A 19,132-nucleotide genomic window follows, 5' to 3' on the forward strand; every position below is an offset into this window, starting at 1 on the left:
ATATATGCTTTCAAGTTCAGCTATTTTGTGCACAGAAAACAAATATCCAGCCAAGGGCAGCACTCTCCATATAAACCTAAGGAGACTACTATAACTGCACATATTAACAGAAATTTCTGCATGCAGGCAAATACAAATATGTGCAGGAACCGATAGGAATACATTAGGTCATTTGCTTGAAAGTAGATATTCCTAGATGATGCCGTAGTATAAACAAAGAATCCTTTTATGCTCATTTATTAACACATTCCTCAATGGGATATGTATGTTTCTGCATTTCAAGGTATGCAGGCATTCACCTCCATCCATCTATGCATGGATCGGCTTGGTGGCCTCAAATGGTGTCGGCGAGGGAGACGTCTTGCAATCTTGAGACACACTCTCAGCTGAAGAAGCAGCACAGGAATACACCAAGGTGTGCAGCGACATTACAAGTATGCAGAAAAAATTCATTAACCCTAACTTCTCTTCTTTCCCGAGGTATGAAAGCAAGAAACAGCAAGATAGATGTAGACTGCAGCATTGCAAAGATATGAAGTATACAGAAACAAGGCCTCTCCACTGTTGCTCTCGCAGGCATGAAAGACGAAGAAACAGGGCGATTGACCTGCACTTCTGCAACTCTCAACGATGTGGATACTCACGAGATTAGTCCAGAGGTACAGTATTCACCATTGTTCCTCTCCCAGGCATGAGAGACCAAAAAACAAGGTAAGATACCTACTCTGCTGTTGTGTTAATAGAAGGCATATATAAATAAATGAAGAGCATGTACTCTAGTAACACTTTTTGTAACAACATACTCTGTGTCCAGCTATGCACAGAGCCAACCATGTCCAGCTACGCACAGATTTCTCCATGGCCAGCTATGCACAGATAACTCCATGTCCGGCTATGCGCACATTCATTCAATCTGACTCATTTGCATTAGATGTGGATACTCACAAGATTAGGCCAGAGGTACAGTATTCACCATTGTTCCTCTCCCAGGCATGAGAGACCAAGAAAGAAGGTAAGATACCTACTCTGCTATTGGGATAATAGAAGGTATATATAGATAAAGAGCACGTGCCCTAGTAACTCTTTTTGTACCCACATACTGTGTCCAGCTGTGCACAGAGCCAACCATGTCCAGCTACGCACAGATTTCTCCATGTCCAGCTATGCACAGTTAACTCCATGTCCGGCTACGCACACATTCATTCAATCTCACTCATTTGCATTAGATGTGGATACTCACGAGATTAGGCCAGAGGTACAGTATTCACCATTGTTCCTCTCCCAGGCATGAGAGAGCAAGAAACAAGGTAAGATACCTACTCTGCTATTGTGATAATAGAAGGCATATATAAATAAATGAAGAACACGTGCCCTAGTAACTCTTTTTGTACCCACAAACTGTGTGTCCAGCTATGCACAGAGCCAACCATGTCCAGCTATGCACAGATGTCTCCATGTCCAGCTATGCACAGATAACTCCATGTCCGGCTACGCACACATTCATTCAATCTCACTCATTTGCATTTGACCCTTTTAAAAGACTGCCACAGGAAGCTCAGTTTTCAACTTAGAAATTCTTTTTCAATATTTAGCTGTGCATATATGCTTTCAAGTTCAGCTATTTTGTGCACAGAAAACAAATATCCAGCCAAGGGCAGCACTCTCCATATAAATCTTTGGAAACTACTATAACTGCAGATATTAACAGAAATTTCTGCGTGCAGGCAAATTCAAATATGTGCAGGAGCAAATAGGAATACATTAAGTCATTTGCTTGAAAGTAGATATTCCTAGATGATGTCGTAGTATAAACAAAGAATCCTTTTATGCTCATTTATTAACACATTCCTCAATGGGATATGTATGTTTCTGCATTTCAAGGTATGCAGGCATTCACCTCCATCCATCTATGTATGGATCGGCTTGGTGGCCTCAAATGGTGTAGGCGAGGGAGACGTCTTGCAGTCTTGAGACACACTCTCAGCTGAAGAAGCAGCACAGGAATACACCAAGGTGTGCAGCGACATTACAAGTATGCAGAAAAAATTCCATAACCCTAAGTTCTCTTCTTTCCCGAGGTATGAAAGCAAGAAACAACAAGATATATGTAGACTGCAGCAATGCAAAGATATGAAGTATACAGAAACAAGGCCTCTCCATTGTTCCTCTCGCAGGCATGAAAGACCAAGAAACAGGGCGATTGACCTGCACTTCTGCAACTCTCAAAGATGTGGATACTCACGAGATTAGTCCAGAGGTACAGTATTCACCATTGTTCCTCTCCCAGGCATGAGAGACCAAGAAACAAGGTAAGATACCTAATCTGCTGTTGTGTTAATAGAAGACATAAATAAATAAATGAAGAGCATGTACTCTAGTAACACTTTTTGTAACCACATACTCTGTGTCCAGCTATGCACAGAGCCAACCATGTCCAGCTACGCACAGATTTCTTCATGGTCTGATATGCACAGATAACTCCATGTCCGGCTATGCACACATTCATTCAATCTGACTCATTTGCATTAGATGTGGATACTCACGAGATTAGTCCAGAGGTACAGTATTCGCCATTGTTCCTCTCCCAGGCATGAGAGACCAAGAAATAAGGTAAGATACCTACTCTGCTGTTGTGTTAATAGAAGACATATATAAATAAATGAAGAGCATGTACCCTAGTAACACTTTTTGTACCCACAAACTGTGTGTCCAGCTATGCACAGAGCCAACCATGTCCAGCTATGCACAGATTTCTCCATGGCCAGCTATGCACAGATAACTCCATGTCCGGCTATGCACACATTCATTCAATCTGACTCATTTGCATTAGATGTGAATACTCACAAGATTAGGCCAGAGGTACAGTATTCACCATTGTTCCTCTCCCAGGCATGAGAGACCAAGAAACAAGGTAAGATACGAACTCTGCTATTGTGATAATAGAAGGCATATATAAATAAATGAACAGCACGTGCCCTAGTAACACTTTTTGGACCCACAAACTGTGTGTCCAGCTATGCACAGAGCCAACCATGTCCAGCTATGCACAGATTTCTCCATGTCCAGCTATGCACAGATAACTCCATGTCCGGCTACGCACACATTCATTCAATCTCACTCATTTGCATTTGACCCTTTTAAAAGACTGCCACAGGAAGCTCAATTTTCAACTTAGAAATTCTACTTCAATATTTAGCTGTGCATATATGCTTTCAAGTTCAGCTATTTTGTGCACAGAAAACAAATATCCTGCCAAGGGCAGCACTCTCCATATAAACCTATGGAGACTACTATAACTGCACATATTAACAGAAATTTCTGCGTGCAGGCAAATTCAAATATGTGCAGGAGCAAATAGGAATACATTAAGTCATTTGCTTGAAAGTAGATATTCCTAGATGATGTCGTAGTATAAACAAAGAATCCTTTTATGCTCATTTATTAACACATTCCTCAATGGGATATGTATGTTTCTGCATTTCAAGGTATGCAGGCATTCACCTCCATCCATCTATGTATGGATCGGCTTGGTGGCCTCAAATGGTGTAGGCGAGGGAGACGTCTTGCAGTCTTGAGACACACTCTCAGCTGAAGAAGCAGCACAGGAATACACCAAGGTGTGCAGCGACATTACAAGTATGCAGAAAAAATTCCATAACCCTAAGTTCTCTTCTTTCCCGAGGTATGAAAGCAAGAAACAACAAGATATATGTAGACTGCAGCAATGCAAAGATATGAAGTATACAGAAACAAGGCCTCTCCATTGTTCCTCTCGCAGGCATGAAAGACCAAGAAACAGGGCGATTGACCTGCACTTCTGCAACTCTCAAAGATGTGGATACTCACGAGATTAGTCCAGAGGTACAGTATTCGCCATTGTTCCTCTCCCAGGCATGAGAGACCAAGAAATAAGGTAAGATACCTACTCTGCTGTTGTGTTAATAGAAGACATATATAAATAAATGAAGAGCATGTACCCTAGTAACACTTTTTGTACCCACAAACTGTGTGTCCAGCTATGCACAGAGCCAACCATGTCCAGCTATGCACAGATTTCTCCATGGCCAGCTATGCACAGATAACTCCATGTCCGGCTATGCACACATTCATTCAATCTGACTCATTTGCATTAGATGTGAATACTCACAAGATTAGGCCAGAGGTACAGTATTCACCATTGTTCCTCTCCCAGGCATGAGAGACCAAGAAACAAGGTAAGATACGAACTCTGCTATTGTGATAATAGAAGGCATATATAAATAAATGAACAGCACGTGCCCTAGTAACACTTTTTGGACCCACAAACTGTGTGTCCAGCTATGCACAGAGCCAACCATGTCCAGCTATGCACAGATTTCTCCATGTCCAGCTATGCACAGATAACTCCATGTCCGGCTACGCACACATTCATTCAATCTCACTCATTTGCATTTGACCCTTTTAAAAGACTGCCACAGGAAGCTCAGTTTTCAACTTAGAAATTCTACTTCAATATTTAGCTGTGCATATATGCTTTCAAGTTCAGCTATTTTGTGCACAGAAAACAAATATCCTGCCAAGGGCAGCACTCTCCATATAAACCTATGGAGACTACTATAACTGCACATATTAACAGAAATTTCTGCGTGCAGGCAAATACAAATATGTGCAGGAACAGATAGGAATACATTAAGTCATTTGCTTGAAAGTATATTCCTAGATGATGCCGTAGTATAAACAAAGAATCTTTTATGCTCATTTATTAACACATTCCTCAATGGGATATGTATGTTTCTGCATTTCAAGGTATGCAGGCATTCACCTCCATCCATCTATGCATGGATCGGCTTGGTGGCCTCAAATGGTGTTGGCGAGTGAGACGTCTTGCAGTCTTGAGACACACTCTCAGCTGAAGAAGCAGCACAGGAATACACCAAGGTGTGCAGCGACATTACAAGTATGCAGAAAAAATTCCATAGCCCTAAGTTCTCTTCTTTCCCGAGGTATGAAAGCAAGAAACAGCAAGATAGATGTAGACTGCAGCATTGCAAAGATATGAAGTATACAGAAACAAGGCCTCTCCACTGTTGCTCTCGCAGGCATGAAAGACGAAGAAACAGGGCGATTGACCTGCACTTCTGCAACTCTCAAAGATGTGGATACTCACGAGATTAGTCCAGAGGTATAGTATTCACCATTGTTCCTCTCCCAGGCATGAGAGACCAAGAAACAAGGTAAGATACCTACTCTGCTGTTGTGTTAATAGAAGACATATATAAATAAATGAAGAGCATGTACTCTAGTAACACTTTTTGTAACCACATACTCTGTGTCCAGCTATGCACAGAGCCAACCATGTCCAGCTACGCAAAGATTTCTCCATGGCCAGCTATGCACAGATAACTCCATGTCCGGCTATGCACACATTCATTCAATCTGACTCATTTGCATTAGATGTGGATACTCACAAGATTAGGCCAGAGGTACAGTATTCACCATTGTTCCTCTCCCAGGCATGAGAGACCAAGAAAGAAGGTAAGATACCTACTCTGCTATTGTGATAATAGAAGGCATATATAAATACATGAACAGCACGTCCCCTAGTAACACTTTTTGTACCCACAAACTGTGTGTCCAGCTATGCACAGAGCCAACCATGTCCAGCTATGCACAGATTTCTCCATGTCCAGCTATGCACAGATAACTCCATATCCAGCTATGCACACATTCATTCAATCTGACTCATTTGCATTAGATGTGGATACTCACAAGATTAGGCCAGAGGTGCAGTATTCACCATTGTTCCTCTCCCAGGCATGAGAGACCAAGAAACAAGGTAAGATACCTACTCTGCTATTGTGATAATAGAAGGCCTATATAAATAAATGAACAGCACGTGCCCTAGTAACACTTTTTGTACCCACAAACTGTGTGTCCAGCTATGCACAGAGCCAACCATGTCCAGCTATGCACAGATTTCTCCATGTCCAGCTATGCACAGATAACTCCATGTCCGGCTACGCACACATTCATTCAATCTCACTCATTTGCATTTTACCCTTTTAAAAGACTGCCACAGGAAGCTCAGTTTTCAACTTAGAAATTCTACTTCAATATTTAGCTGTGCATATATGCTTTCAAGTTCAGCTATTTTGTGCACAGAAAACAAATATCCAGCCAAGGGCAGCACTCTCCATATAAACCTATGGAGACTACTATAACTGTCTGCGTGCAGGCAAATACAAATATGTGCAGGAACAGATAGGAATACCTTAAGTCATTTGCTTGAAAGTAGATATTCCTAGATGATGCCGTAGTATAAACAAAGAATCTTTTATGCTCATTTATTAACACATTCCTCAATGGGATATGTATGTTTCTGCATTTCAAGGTATGCAGGCATTCACCTCCATCCATCTATGCATGGATCGGCTTGGTGGCCTCAAATGGTGTCGGCGAGGGAGACGTCTTGCAGTCTTGAGACACACTCTCAGCTGAAGAAGCAGCACAGGAATACACCAAGGTGTGCAGCGACATTACAAGTATGCAGAAAAAACTCCATAACCCTAAGTTCTCTTCTTTCCCGAGGTATGAAAGCAAGAAACAGCAAGATAGATGTAGACTGCAGCATTGCAAAGATATGAAGTATACAGAAACAAGGCCTCTCCACTGTTGCTCTCGCAGGCATGAAAGACGAAGAAACAGGGCGATTGACCTGCACTTCTGCAACTCTCAAAGATGTGGATACTCACGAGATTAGTCCAGAGGTATAGTATTCACCATTGTTCCTCTCCCAGGCATGAGAGACCAAGAAACAAGGTAAGATACCTACTCTGCTGTTGTGTTAATAGAAGACATATATAAATAAATGAAGAGCATGTACTCTAGTAACACTTTTTGTAACCACATACTCTGTGTCCAGCTATGCACAGAGCCAACCATGTCCAGCTACGCAAAGATTTCTCCATGGCCAGCTATGCACAGATAACTCCATGTCCGGCTATGCACACATTCATTCAATCTGACTCATTTGCATTAGATGTGGATACTCACAAGATTAGGCCAGAGGTACAGTATTCACCATTGTTCCTCTCCCAGGCATGAGAGACCAAGAAAGAAGGTAAGATACCTACTCTGCTATTGTGATAATAGAAGGCATATATAAATACATGAACAGCACGTCCCCTAGTAACACTTTTTGTACCCACAAACTGTGTGTCCAGCTATGCACAGAGCCAACCATGTCCAGCTATGCACAGATTTCTCCATGTCCAGCTATGCACAGATAACTCCATATCCAGCTATGCACACATTCATTCAATCTGACTCATTTGCATTAGATGTGGATACTCACAAGATTAGGCCAGAGGTGCAGTATTCACCATTGTTCCTCTCCCAGGCATGAGAGACCAAGAAACAAGGTAAGATACCTACTCTGCTATTGTGATAATAGAAGGCCTATATAAATAAATGAACAGCACGTGCCCTAGTAACACTTTTTGTACCCACAAACTGTGTGTCCAGCTATGCACAGAGCCAACCATGTCCAGCTATGCACAGATTTCTCCATGTCCAGCTATGCACAGATAACTCCATGTCCGGCTACGCACACATTCATTCAATCTCACTCATTTGCATTTTACCCTTTTAAAAGACTGCCACAGGAAGCTCAGTTTTCAACTTAGAAATTCTACTTCAATATTTAGCTGTGCATATATGCTTTCAAGTTCAGCTATTTTGTGCACAGAAAACAAATATCCAGCCAAGGGCAGCACTCTCCATATAAACCTATGGAGACTACTATAACTGTCTGCGTGCAGGCAAATACAAATATGTGCAGGAACAGATAGGAATACCTTAAGTCATTTGCTTGAAAGTAGATATTCCTAGATGATGCCGTAGTATAAACAAAGAATCTTTTATGCTCATTTATTAACACATTCCTCAATGGGATATGTATGTTTCTGCATTTCAAGGTATGCAGGCATTCACCTCCATCCATCTATGCATGGATCGGCTTGGTGGCCTCAAATGGTGTCGGCGAGGGAGACGTCTTGCAGTCTTGAGACACACTCTCAGCTGAAGAAGCAGCACAGGAATACACCAAGGTGTGCAGCGACATTACAAGTATGCAGAAAAAACTCCATAACCCTAAGTTCTCTTCTTTCCCGAGGTATGAAAGCAAGAAACAGCAAGATAGATGTAGACTGCAGCATTGCAAAGATATGAAGTATACAGAAACAAGGCCTCTCCACTGTTGCTCTCGCAGGCATGAAAGACGAAGAAACAGGGCGATTGACCTGCACTTCTGCAACTCTCAAAGATGTGGATACTCACGAGATTAGTCCAGAGGTACAGCATTCACCATTGTTCCTTTCCCAGGCATGAGAGACCAAGAAACAAGGTAAGGTACCTACTCTGCTGTGGTGTTAATAGAAGACATATATAAATAAATGAAGAGCATGTACTCTAGTAACACTTTTTGTAACCACATACTCTGTGTCCAGCTATGCACAGAGCCAACCATGTCCAGCTACGCACAGATTTCTCCATGGCCAGCTATGCACAGATAACTCCATGTCCGGCTATGCACACATTCATTCAATCTGACTCATTTGCATTAGATGTGGATACTCACAAGATTAGGCCAGAGGTACAGTATTCACCATTGTTCCTCTCCCAGGCATGAGAGACCAAGAAAGAAGGTAAGATACCTACTCTGCTATTGTGATAATAGAAGGTATATATAAATAAAGAGCACATGCCCTAGTAACACTTTTTGTACCCACATACTGTGTCCAGCTATGCACAGAGCCAACCATGTCCAGCTACGCACAGATTTCTCCATGTCCGGCTACGCACACATTCATTCAATCTCACTCATTTGCATTAGATGTGGATACTCACGAGATTAGGCCAGAGGTACAGTATTCACCATTGTTCCTCTCCCAGGCATGAGAGACCAAGAAACAAGGTAAGATACCTACTCTGCTATTGTGATAATAGAAGGCATATATAAATAAATGAAGAACACGTGCCCTATTACTCTTTTTGTACCCACAAACTGTGTGTCCAGCTATGCACAGAGCCAACCATGTCCAGCTATGCACAGATGTCTCCATGTCCATCTAGGCACAGATAACTCCATGTCCGGCTACGCACACATTCATTCAATCTCACTCATTTGCATTTGACCCTTTTAAAAGACTGCCACAGGAAGCTTAGTTTTCAACTTAGAACTTCTATTTCAATATTTAGCTGTGCATATATGCTTTCAAGTTCAGCTATTTTGTGCACAGAAAAAGAATATCCAGCCAAGGGCAGCACTCTCCATATAAACCTATGGAGACTACTATAACTGCACATATTAACAGAAATTTCTGTGTGCAGGCAAATTCAAATATGTGTAGGAGCAGATAGGAATACATTAAGACATTTGCTTGAAAGTAGATATTCCTAGATGATGTCGTAGTATAAACAAAGAATCCTTTTATGCTCATTTATTAACACATTCCTCAATGGGATATGTATGTTTCTGCATTTCAAGGTATGCAGGCATTCACCTCCATCCATCTATGCATGGATCGGCTTGGTGGCCTGAAATGGTGTAGGCGGGGGAGACGTCTTGCAGTCTTGAGACACACTCTCAGCTCAAGAAGCAGCACAGGAATACACCAAGGTGTGCAGCGACATTACAAGTATGCAGAAAAAAATCCATAACCCTAAGTTCTCTTCTTTCCCGAGGTATGAAAGCAAGAAACAGCAAGATATATGTAGACTGCAGCATTGCAAAGATATGAAGTATACAGAAACAAGGCCTCTCCACTGTTCCTCTCGCAGGCATGAAAGACGAAGAAACAGGGCGATTGACCTGCACTTCTGCAACTCTCAAAGATGTGGATACTCACGAGATTAGTCCAGAGGTACAGTATTCACCATTGTTCCTCTCCCAGGCATGAGAGACCAAGAAACAAGGTAAGATACCTACTCTGCTGTTGTGTTAATAGAAGACATATATAAATAAATGAAGAGCATGTACCCTAGTAACACTTTTTGTAACCACATACTCTGTGTCCAGCTATGCACAGAGCCAACCATGTCCAGCTACGCACAGATTTCTCCATGGCCAGCTATGCACAGATAACTCCATGTCCGGCTATGCACACATTCATTCAATCGGACTCATTTGCATTAGATGTGGATACTCACAAGATTAGGCCAGAGGTACAGTATTCACCATTGTTCCTCTCCAAGGCATGAGAGACCAAGAAAGAAGGTAAGATACCTACTCTGCTATTGGGATAATAGAAGGTATATATAAATAAAGAGCACGTGCCCTAGTTACTCTTTTTGTACCCACATACTGTGTCCAGCTGTGCACAGAGCCAACCATGTCCAGCTACGCACAGATTTTTCCATGTCCAGCTATGCACAGTTAACTCCATGTCCGGCTACGCACACATTCATTCAATCTCACTCATTTGCATTAGATGTGGATACTCACGAGATTAGGCCAGAGGTACAGTATTCACCATTGTTCCTCTCCCAGGCATGAGAGACCAAGAAACAAGGTAAGATACTACTCTGCTATTGTGATAATAGAAGGCATATATAAATAAATGAAGAACATGTGCCCTAGTAACTCTTTTTGTACCCACAAACTGTGTGTCCAGCTATGCACAGAGCCAACCATGTCCAGCTATGCACAGATGTCTCCATGTCCAGCTATGCACAGATAACTCCATGTCCGGCTACGCACACATTCATTCAATCTCACTCATTTGCATTTGACCCTTTTAAAAGACTGCCACAGGAAGCTCAGTTTTCAACTTAGAAATTCTATTTCAATATTTAGCTGTGCATATATGCTTTCAAGTTCAGCTATTTTGTGCACAGAAAACAAATATCCAGCCAAGGGCATCACTCTCCATATAAACCTATGGAGACTACTATAACTGCACATATTAACAGAAATTTCTGCGTGCAGGCAAATTCAAATATGTGCAGGAGCAGATAGGAATACCTTAAGTCATTTGCTTGAAAGTAGATATTCCTAGATGATGTCGTAGTATAAACAAAGAATCCTTTTATGCTCATTTATTAACACATTCCTCAATGGGATATGTATGTTTCTGCATTTCAAGGTATGCAGGCATTCACCTCCATCCATCTATGCATGGATCGGCTTGGTGGCCTCAAATGGTGCCGGCGAGGGAGACGTCTTGCAGTCTTGAGACACACTCTCAGCTGAAGAAGCAGCACAGGAATACACCAAGGTGTGAAGCGACATTACAAGTATGCAGAAAAAATTCCATAACCCTAAGTTCTCTTCTTTCCCGAGGTATGAAAGCAAGAAACAACAAGATATATGTAGACTGCAGCAATGCAAAGATATGAAGTATACAGAAACAAGGCCTCTCCATTGTTCCTCTCGCAGGCATGAAAGACCAAGAAACAGGGCGATTGACCTGCACTTCTGCAACTCTCAAAGATGTGGATACTCACGAGATTAGTCCAGAGGTACAGTATTCACCATTGTTCCTCTCCCAGGCATGAGAGACCAAGAAACAAGGTAAGATACCTAATCTGCTGTTGTGTTAATAGAAGACATAAATAAATAAATGAAGAGCATGTACTCTAGTAACACTTTTTGTAACCACATACTCTGTGTCCAGCTATGCACAGAGCCAACCATGTCCAGCTACGCACAGATTTCTTCATGGTCTGATATGCACAGATAACTCCATGTCCGGCTATGCACACATTCATTCAATCTGACTCATTTGCATTAGATGTGGATACTCACGAGATTAGTCCAGAGGTACAGTATTCGCCATTGTTCCTCTCCCAGGCATGAGAGACCAAGAAATAAGGTAAGATACCTACTCTGCTGTTGTGTTAATAGAAGACATATATAAATAAATGAAGAGCATGTACCCTAGTAACACTTTTTGTACCACATACTCTGTGTCCAGCTATGCACAGAGCCAACCATGTCCAGCTATGCACAGATTTCTCCATGGCCAGCTATGCACAGATAACTCCATGTCCGGCTATGCACACATTCATTCAATCTGACTCATTTGCATTAGATGTGAATACTCACAAGATTAGGCCAGAGGTACAGTATTCACCATTGTTCCTCTCCCAGGCATGAGAGACCAAGAAACAAGGTAAGATACCTACTCTGCTATTGTGATAATAGAAGGCATATATAAATAAATGAACAGCACGTGCCCTAGTAACACTTTTTGTACCCACAAACTGTGTGTCCAGCTATGCACAGAGCCAACCATGTCCAGCTATGCACAGATTTCTCCATGTCCAGCTATGCACAGATAACTCCATGTCCAGCTACGCACACATTCATTCAATCTCACTCATTTGCATTTGACCCTTTTAAAAGACTGCCACAGGAAGCTCAGTTTTCAACTTAGAAATTCTACTTCAATATTTAGCTGTGCATATATGCTTTCAAGTTCAGCTATTTTGTGCACAGAAAACAAATATCCTGCCAAGGGCAGCACTCTCCATATAAACCTATGGAGACTACTATAACTGCACATATTAACAGAAATTTCTGCGTGCAGGCAAATACAAATATGTGCAGGAACAGATAGGAATACATTAAGTCATTTGCTTGAAAGTATATTCCTAGATGATGCCGTAGTATAAACAAAGAATCTTTTATGCTCATTTATTAACACATTCCTCAATGGGATATGTATGTTTCTGCATTTCAAGGTATGCAGGCATTGACCTCCATCCATCTATGCATGGATCGGCTTGGTGGCCTCAAATGGTGTTGGCGAGTGAGACGTCTTGCAGTCTTGAGACACACTCTCAGCTGAAGAAGCAGCACAGGAATACACCAAGGTGTGCAGCGACATTACAAGTATGCAGAAAAAATTCCATAGCCCTAAGTTCTCTTCTTTCCCGAGGTATGAAAGCAAGAAACAGCAAGATAGATGTAGACTGCAGCATTGCAAAGATATGAAGTATACAGAAACAAGGCCTCTCCACTGTTGCTCTCGCAGGCATGAAAGACGAAGAAACAGGGCGATTGACCTGCACTTCTGCAACTCACAAAGATGTGGATACTCACGAGATTAGTCCAGAGGTATAGTATTCACCATTGTTCCTCTCCCAGGCATGAGAGACCAAGAAACAAGGTAAGATACCTACTCTGCTGTTGTGTTAATAGAAGACATATATAAATAAATGAAGAGCATGTACTCTAGTAACACTTTTTGTAACCACATACTCTGTGTTCAGCTATGCACAGAGCCAACCATGTCCAGCTACGCACAGATTTCTCCATGGCCAGCTATGCACAGATAACTCCATGTCCGGCTATGCACACATTCATTCAATCTGACTCATTTGCATTAGATGTGGATACTCACAAGATTAGGCCAGAGGTACAGTATTCACCATTGTTCCTCTCCCAGGCATGAGAGACCAAGAAAGAAGGTAAGATACCTACTCTGCTATTGTGATAATAGAAGGCATATATAAATACATGAACAGCACGTCCCCTAGTAACACTTTTTGTACCCACAAACTGTGTGTCCAGCTATGCACAGAGCCAACCATGTCCAGCTATGCACAGATTTCTCCATGTCCAGCTATGCACAGATAACTCCATATCCAGCTATGCACACATTCATTCAATCTGACTCATTTGCATTAGATGTGGATACTCACAAGATTAGGCCAGAGGTGCAGTATTCACCATTGTTTCTCTCCCAGGCATGAGAGACCAAGAAACAAGGTAAGATACCTACTCTGCTATTGTGATAATAGAAGGCGTATATAAATAAATGAACAGCACGTGCCCTAGTAACACTTTTTGTACCCACAAACTGTGTGTCCAGCTATGCACAGAGCCAACGATGTCCAGCTATGCACAGATTTCTCCATGTCCAGCTATGCACAGATAACTCCATGTCCGGCTACGCACACATTCATTCAATCTCACTCATTTGCATTTTACCCTTTTAAAAGACTGCCACAGGAAGCTCAGTTTTCAACTTAGAAATTCTACTTCAATATTTAGCTGTGCATATATGCTTTCAAGTTCAGCTATTTTGTGCACAGAAAACAAATATCCAGCCAAGGGCAGCACTCTCCATATAAACCTATGGAGACTACTATAACTGTCTGCGTGCAGGCAAATACAAATATGTGCAGGAACAGATAGGAATACCTTAAGTCATTTGCTTGAAAGTAGATATTCCTAGATGATGCCGTAGTATAAACAAAGAATCTTTTATGCTCATTTATTAACACATTCCTCAATGGGATATGTATGTTTCTGCATTTCAAGGTATGCAGGCATTCACCTCCATCCATCTATGCATGGATCGGCTTGGTGGCCTCAAATGGTGTCGGCGAGGGAGACGTCTTGCAGTCTTGAGACACACTCTCAGCTGAAGAAGCAGCACAGGAATACACCAAGGTGTGCAGCGACATTACAAGTATGCAGAAAAAAATCCATAACCCTAAGTTCTCTTCTTTCCCGAGGTATGAAAGCAAGAAACAGCAAGATAGATGTAGACTGCAGCATTGCAAAGATATGAAGTATACAGAAACAAGGCCTCTCCACTGTTGCTCTCGCAGGCATGAAAGACGAAGAAACAGGGCGATTGACCTGCACTTCTGCAACTCTCAAAGATGTGGATACTCACGAGATTAGTCCAGAGGTACAGCATTCACCATTGTTCCTTTCCCAGGCATGAGAGACCAAGAAACAAGGTAAGGTACCTACTCTGCTGTGGTGTTAATAGAAGACATATATAAATAAATGAAGAGCATGTACTCTAGTAACACTTTTTGTAACCACATACTCTGTGTCCAGCTATGCACAGAGCCAACCATGTCCAGCTACGCACAGATTTCTCCATGGCCAGCTATGCACAGATAACTCCATGTCCGGCTATGCACACATTCATTCAATCTGACTCATTTGCATTAGATGTGGATACTCACAAGATTAGGCCAGAGGTACAGTATTCACCATTGTTCCTCTCCCAGGCATGAGAGACCAAGAAAGAAGGTAAGATACCTACTCTGCTATTGTGATAATAGAAGGTATATATAAATAAAGAGCACATGCCCTAGTAACACTTTTTGTACCCACATACTGTGTCCAGCTATGCACAGAGCCAACCATGTCCAGCTACGCACAGATTTCTCCATGTCCGGCTACGCACACATTCATTCAATCTCACTCATTTGCATTAGATGTGGATACTCACGAGATTAGGCCAGAGGTACAGTATTCACCATTGTTCCTCTCCCAGGCATGAGAGACCAAGAAACAAGGTAAGATACCTACTCTGCTATTGTGATAATAGAAGGCATATATAAATAAATGAAGAACACGTGCCCTATTACTCTTTTTGTACCCACAAACTGTGTGTCCAGCTATGCACAGAGCCAACCATGTCCAGCTATGCACAGATGTCTCCATGTCCATCTATGCACAGATAACTCCATGTCCGGCTACGCACACATTCATTCAATCTCACTCATTTGCATTTGACCCTTTTAAAAGACTGCCACAGGAAGCTTAGTTTTCAACTTAGAACTTCTATTTCAATATTTAGCTGTGCATATATGCTTTCAAGTTCAGCTATTTTGTGCACAGAAAACAAATATCCAGCCAAGGGCAGCACTCTCCATATAAACCTATGGAGACTACTATAACTGCACATATTAACAGAAATTTCTGTGTGCAGGCAAATTCAAATATGTGTAGGAGCAGATAGGAATACATTAAGTCATTTGCTTGAAAGTAGATATTCCTAGATGATGTCGTAGTATAAACAAAGAATCCTTTTATGCTCATTTATTAACACATTCCTCAATGGGATATGTATGTTTCTGCATTTCAAGGTATGCAGGCATTCACCTCCATCCATCTATGCATGGATCGGCTTGGTGGCCTGAAATGGTGTAGGCGGGGGAGACGTCTTGCAGTCTTGAGACACACTCTCAGCTCAAGAAGCAGCACAGGAATACACCAAGGTGTGCAGCGACATTACAAGTATGCAGAAAAAAATCCATAACCCTAAGTTCTCTTCTTTCCCGAGGTATGAAAGCAAGAAACAGCAAGATATATGTAGACTGCAGCATTGCAAAGATATGAAGTATACAGAAACAAGGCCTCTCCACTGTTCCTCTCGCAGGCATGAAAGACCAAGAAACACGGCGATTGATCCTGCATTTCTGCAACTCTCAAAGATGTGGATACTCACGAGATTAGTCCAGAGGTACAGTATTCACCATTGTTCCTCTCCCAGGCATGAGAGACCAAGAAACAAGGTAAGATACCTACTCTGCTGTTGTGTTAATAGAAGACATATATAAATAAATGAAGAGCATGTACCCTAGTAACACTTTTTGTATCCACATACTCTGTGTCCAGCTATGCACAGAGCCAACCATGTCCAGCTACGCACAGATTTCTCCATGGCCAGCTATGCACAGATAACTCCATGTCCGGCTATGCACACATTCATTCAATCGGACTCATTTGCATTAGATGTGGATACTCACAAGATTAGGCCAGAGGTACAGTATTCACCATTGTTCCTCTCCCAGGCATGAGAGACCAAGAAAGAAGGTAAGATACCTACTCTGCTATTGGGATAATAGAAGGTATATATAAATAAAGAGCACGTGCCCTAGTAACTCTTTTTGCATCCACATACTGTGTCCAGCTGTGCACAGAGCCAATCATATCCAGCTACGCACAGATTTCTCTATGTCCAGCTATGCACAGTTAACTCCATGTCCCGCTACGCACACATTCATTCAATCTCACTCATTTGCATTAGATGTGGATACTCACGAGATTAGGCCAGAGGTACAGTATTCACCATTGTTCCTCTCCCAGGCATGAGAGACCAAGAAACAAGGTAAGATACCTACTCTGCTATTGTGATAATAGAAGGCATATATAAATAAATGAAGAACACGTGCCCTAGTAACTCTTTTTGTACCCACAAACTGTGTTTCCAGCTATGCACAGAGCCAACCATGTCCAGCTATGCACAGATGTCTCCATGTCCAGCTATGCACAGATAACTCCATGTCCAGCTACGCACACATTCATTCAATCTCACTCATTTCCATTTGACCCTTTTAAATGACTGCCACAGGAAGCTCAGTTTTCAACTTAGAAATTCTATTTCAATATTTAGCTGTGCGTATATGCTTTCAAGTTCAGCTATTTTGTGCACAGAAAACAAATATCCAGCCAAGGGCAGCACTCTCCATATAAACATATGGAGACTACTATAACTGCACATATTAACAGACATTTCTGCGTGCAGGCAAGTTCAAATATGTGCAGGAGCAGACAGGAATACATTAAGTCATTTGCTTGAAAGTAGATATTCCTAGATGATGTCGTAGTATAAACAAAGAATCCTTTTATGCTCATTTATTAACACATTCCTCAATGGAATATGTATGTTTCTGCATTTCAAGGTATGCAGGCATTCACCTCCATCCATCTATGCATGGATCGGCTTGGTGGCCTCAAAGGGTGTCGGCGAGGGAGACGTCTTGCAATCTTGAGACACACTCTCAGCTGAAGAAGCAGCACAGGAATACACCAAGGTGTGCAGCGACATTACAAGTATGCAGAAAAAATTCATTAACCCTAAGTTCTCTTCTTTCCCGAGGTATGAAAGCAAGAAACAGCAAGATAGATGTAGACTGCAGCATTGCAAAGATATGAAGTATACAGAAACAAGGCCTCTCCACTGTTGCTCTCGCAGGCATGAAAGACGAAGAAACAGGGCGATTGACCTGCACTTCTGCAACTCTCAACGATGTGGATACTCACGAGATTAGTCCAGAGGTACAATATTCACCATTGTTCCTCTCCCAGGCATGAGAGACCAAGAAACAAGGTAAGATACCTACTCTGCTGTTGTGTTAATAGAAGCATATATAAATAAATGAAGAGCATGTACCCTAGTAACACTTTTTGTAACCACATACTCTGTGTCCAGCGATGCACAGAGCCAACCATGTCCAGCTATGCACAGATTTCTCCATGGCCAGCTATGCACAGATAACTCGATGTCCGGCTATGCACACATTCATTCAATCTGACTCATTTGCATTAGATGTGAATACTCACAAGATTAGGCCAGAGGTACAGTATTCACCATTGCTCCTCTCCCAGGCATGAGAGACCAAGAAAGAAGGTAAGATACCTACTCTGCTATTGTGATAATAGAAGGTATATATAAATAAAGAGCACGTGCCCTAGTAAATCTTTTTGTACCCACATACTGTGTCCAGCTATGCACAGAGCCAACCATGTCCAGCTAGGCACAGATTTCTCCATGTCCAGCCATGCACAGTTAACTCCATGTCCGGCTACGCACACATTCATTCAATCTCACTCATTTGCATTAGATGTGGATACTCACGAGATTAGGCCAGAGGTACAGTATTCACCATTGTTCCTCTCCCAGGCATGAGAGACCAAGAAGCAAGGTAAGATACCTACTCTGCTATTGTGATAATAGAAGGCATATATAAATAAATGAAGAACACGTGCCCTAGTAACTCTTTTTGTACCCACAAACTATGTGTCCAGCTATGCACAGAGCCAACCATGTCCAGCTATGCACAGATGTCTCCATGTCCAGCTATGCACAGATAACTCCATGTCCGGCTACGCACACATTCATTCAATCTCACTCATTTGCACTTGACCCTTTTAAAAGACTGCCACAGGAAGCTCAGTTTTCAACTTAGAAATTCTATTTCAATATTTAACTGTGCATATATGCTTTCAAGTTCAGCTATTTTGTGCACAGAAAACAAATATCCAGCCAAGGGCAGCACTCTCCATATAAACCTAAGGAGACTACTATAACTGCACATATTAACAGAAATTTCTGCATGCAGGCAAATACAAATATGTGCAGGAACCGATAGGAATACATTAGGTCATTTGCTTGAAAGTAGATATTCCTAGATGATGCCGTAGTATAAACAAAGAATCCTTTTATGCTCATTTATTAACACATTCCTCAATGGGATATGTATGTTTCTGCATTTCAAGGTATGCAGGCATTCACCTCCATCCATCTATGCATGGATCGGCTTGGTGGCCTCAAAT

Source organism: Ambystoma mexicanum, chromosome 12 (genome assembly GCF_040938575.1).
Source record: "Ambystoma mexicanum isolate Mex_15411 chromosome 12, UKY_AmexF1_1, whole genome shotgun sequence".
Lineage (NCBI taxonomy): Eukaryota > Metazoa > Chordata > Amphibia > Caudata > Ambystomatidae > Ambystoma > Ambystoma mexicanum.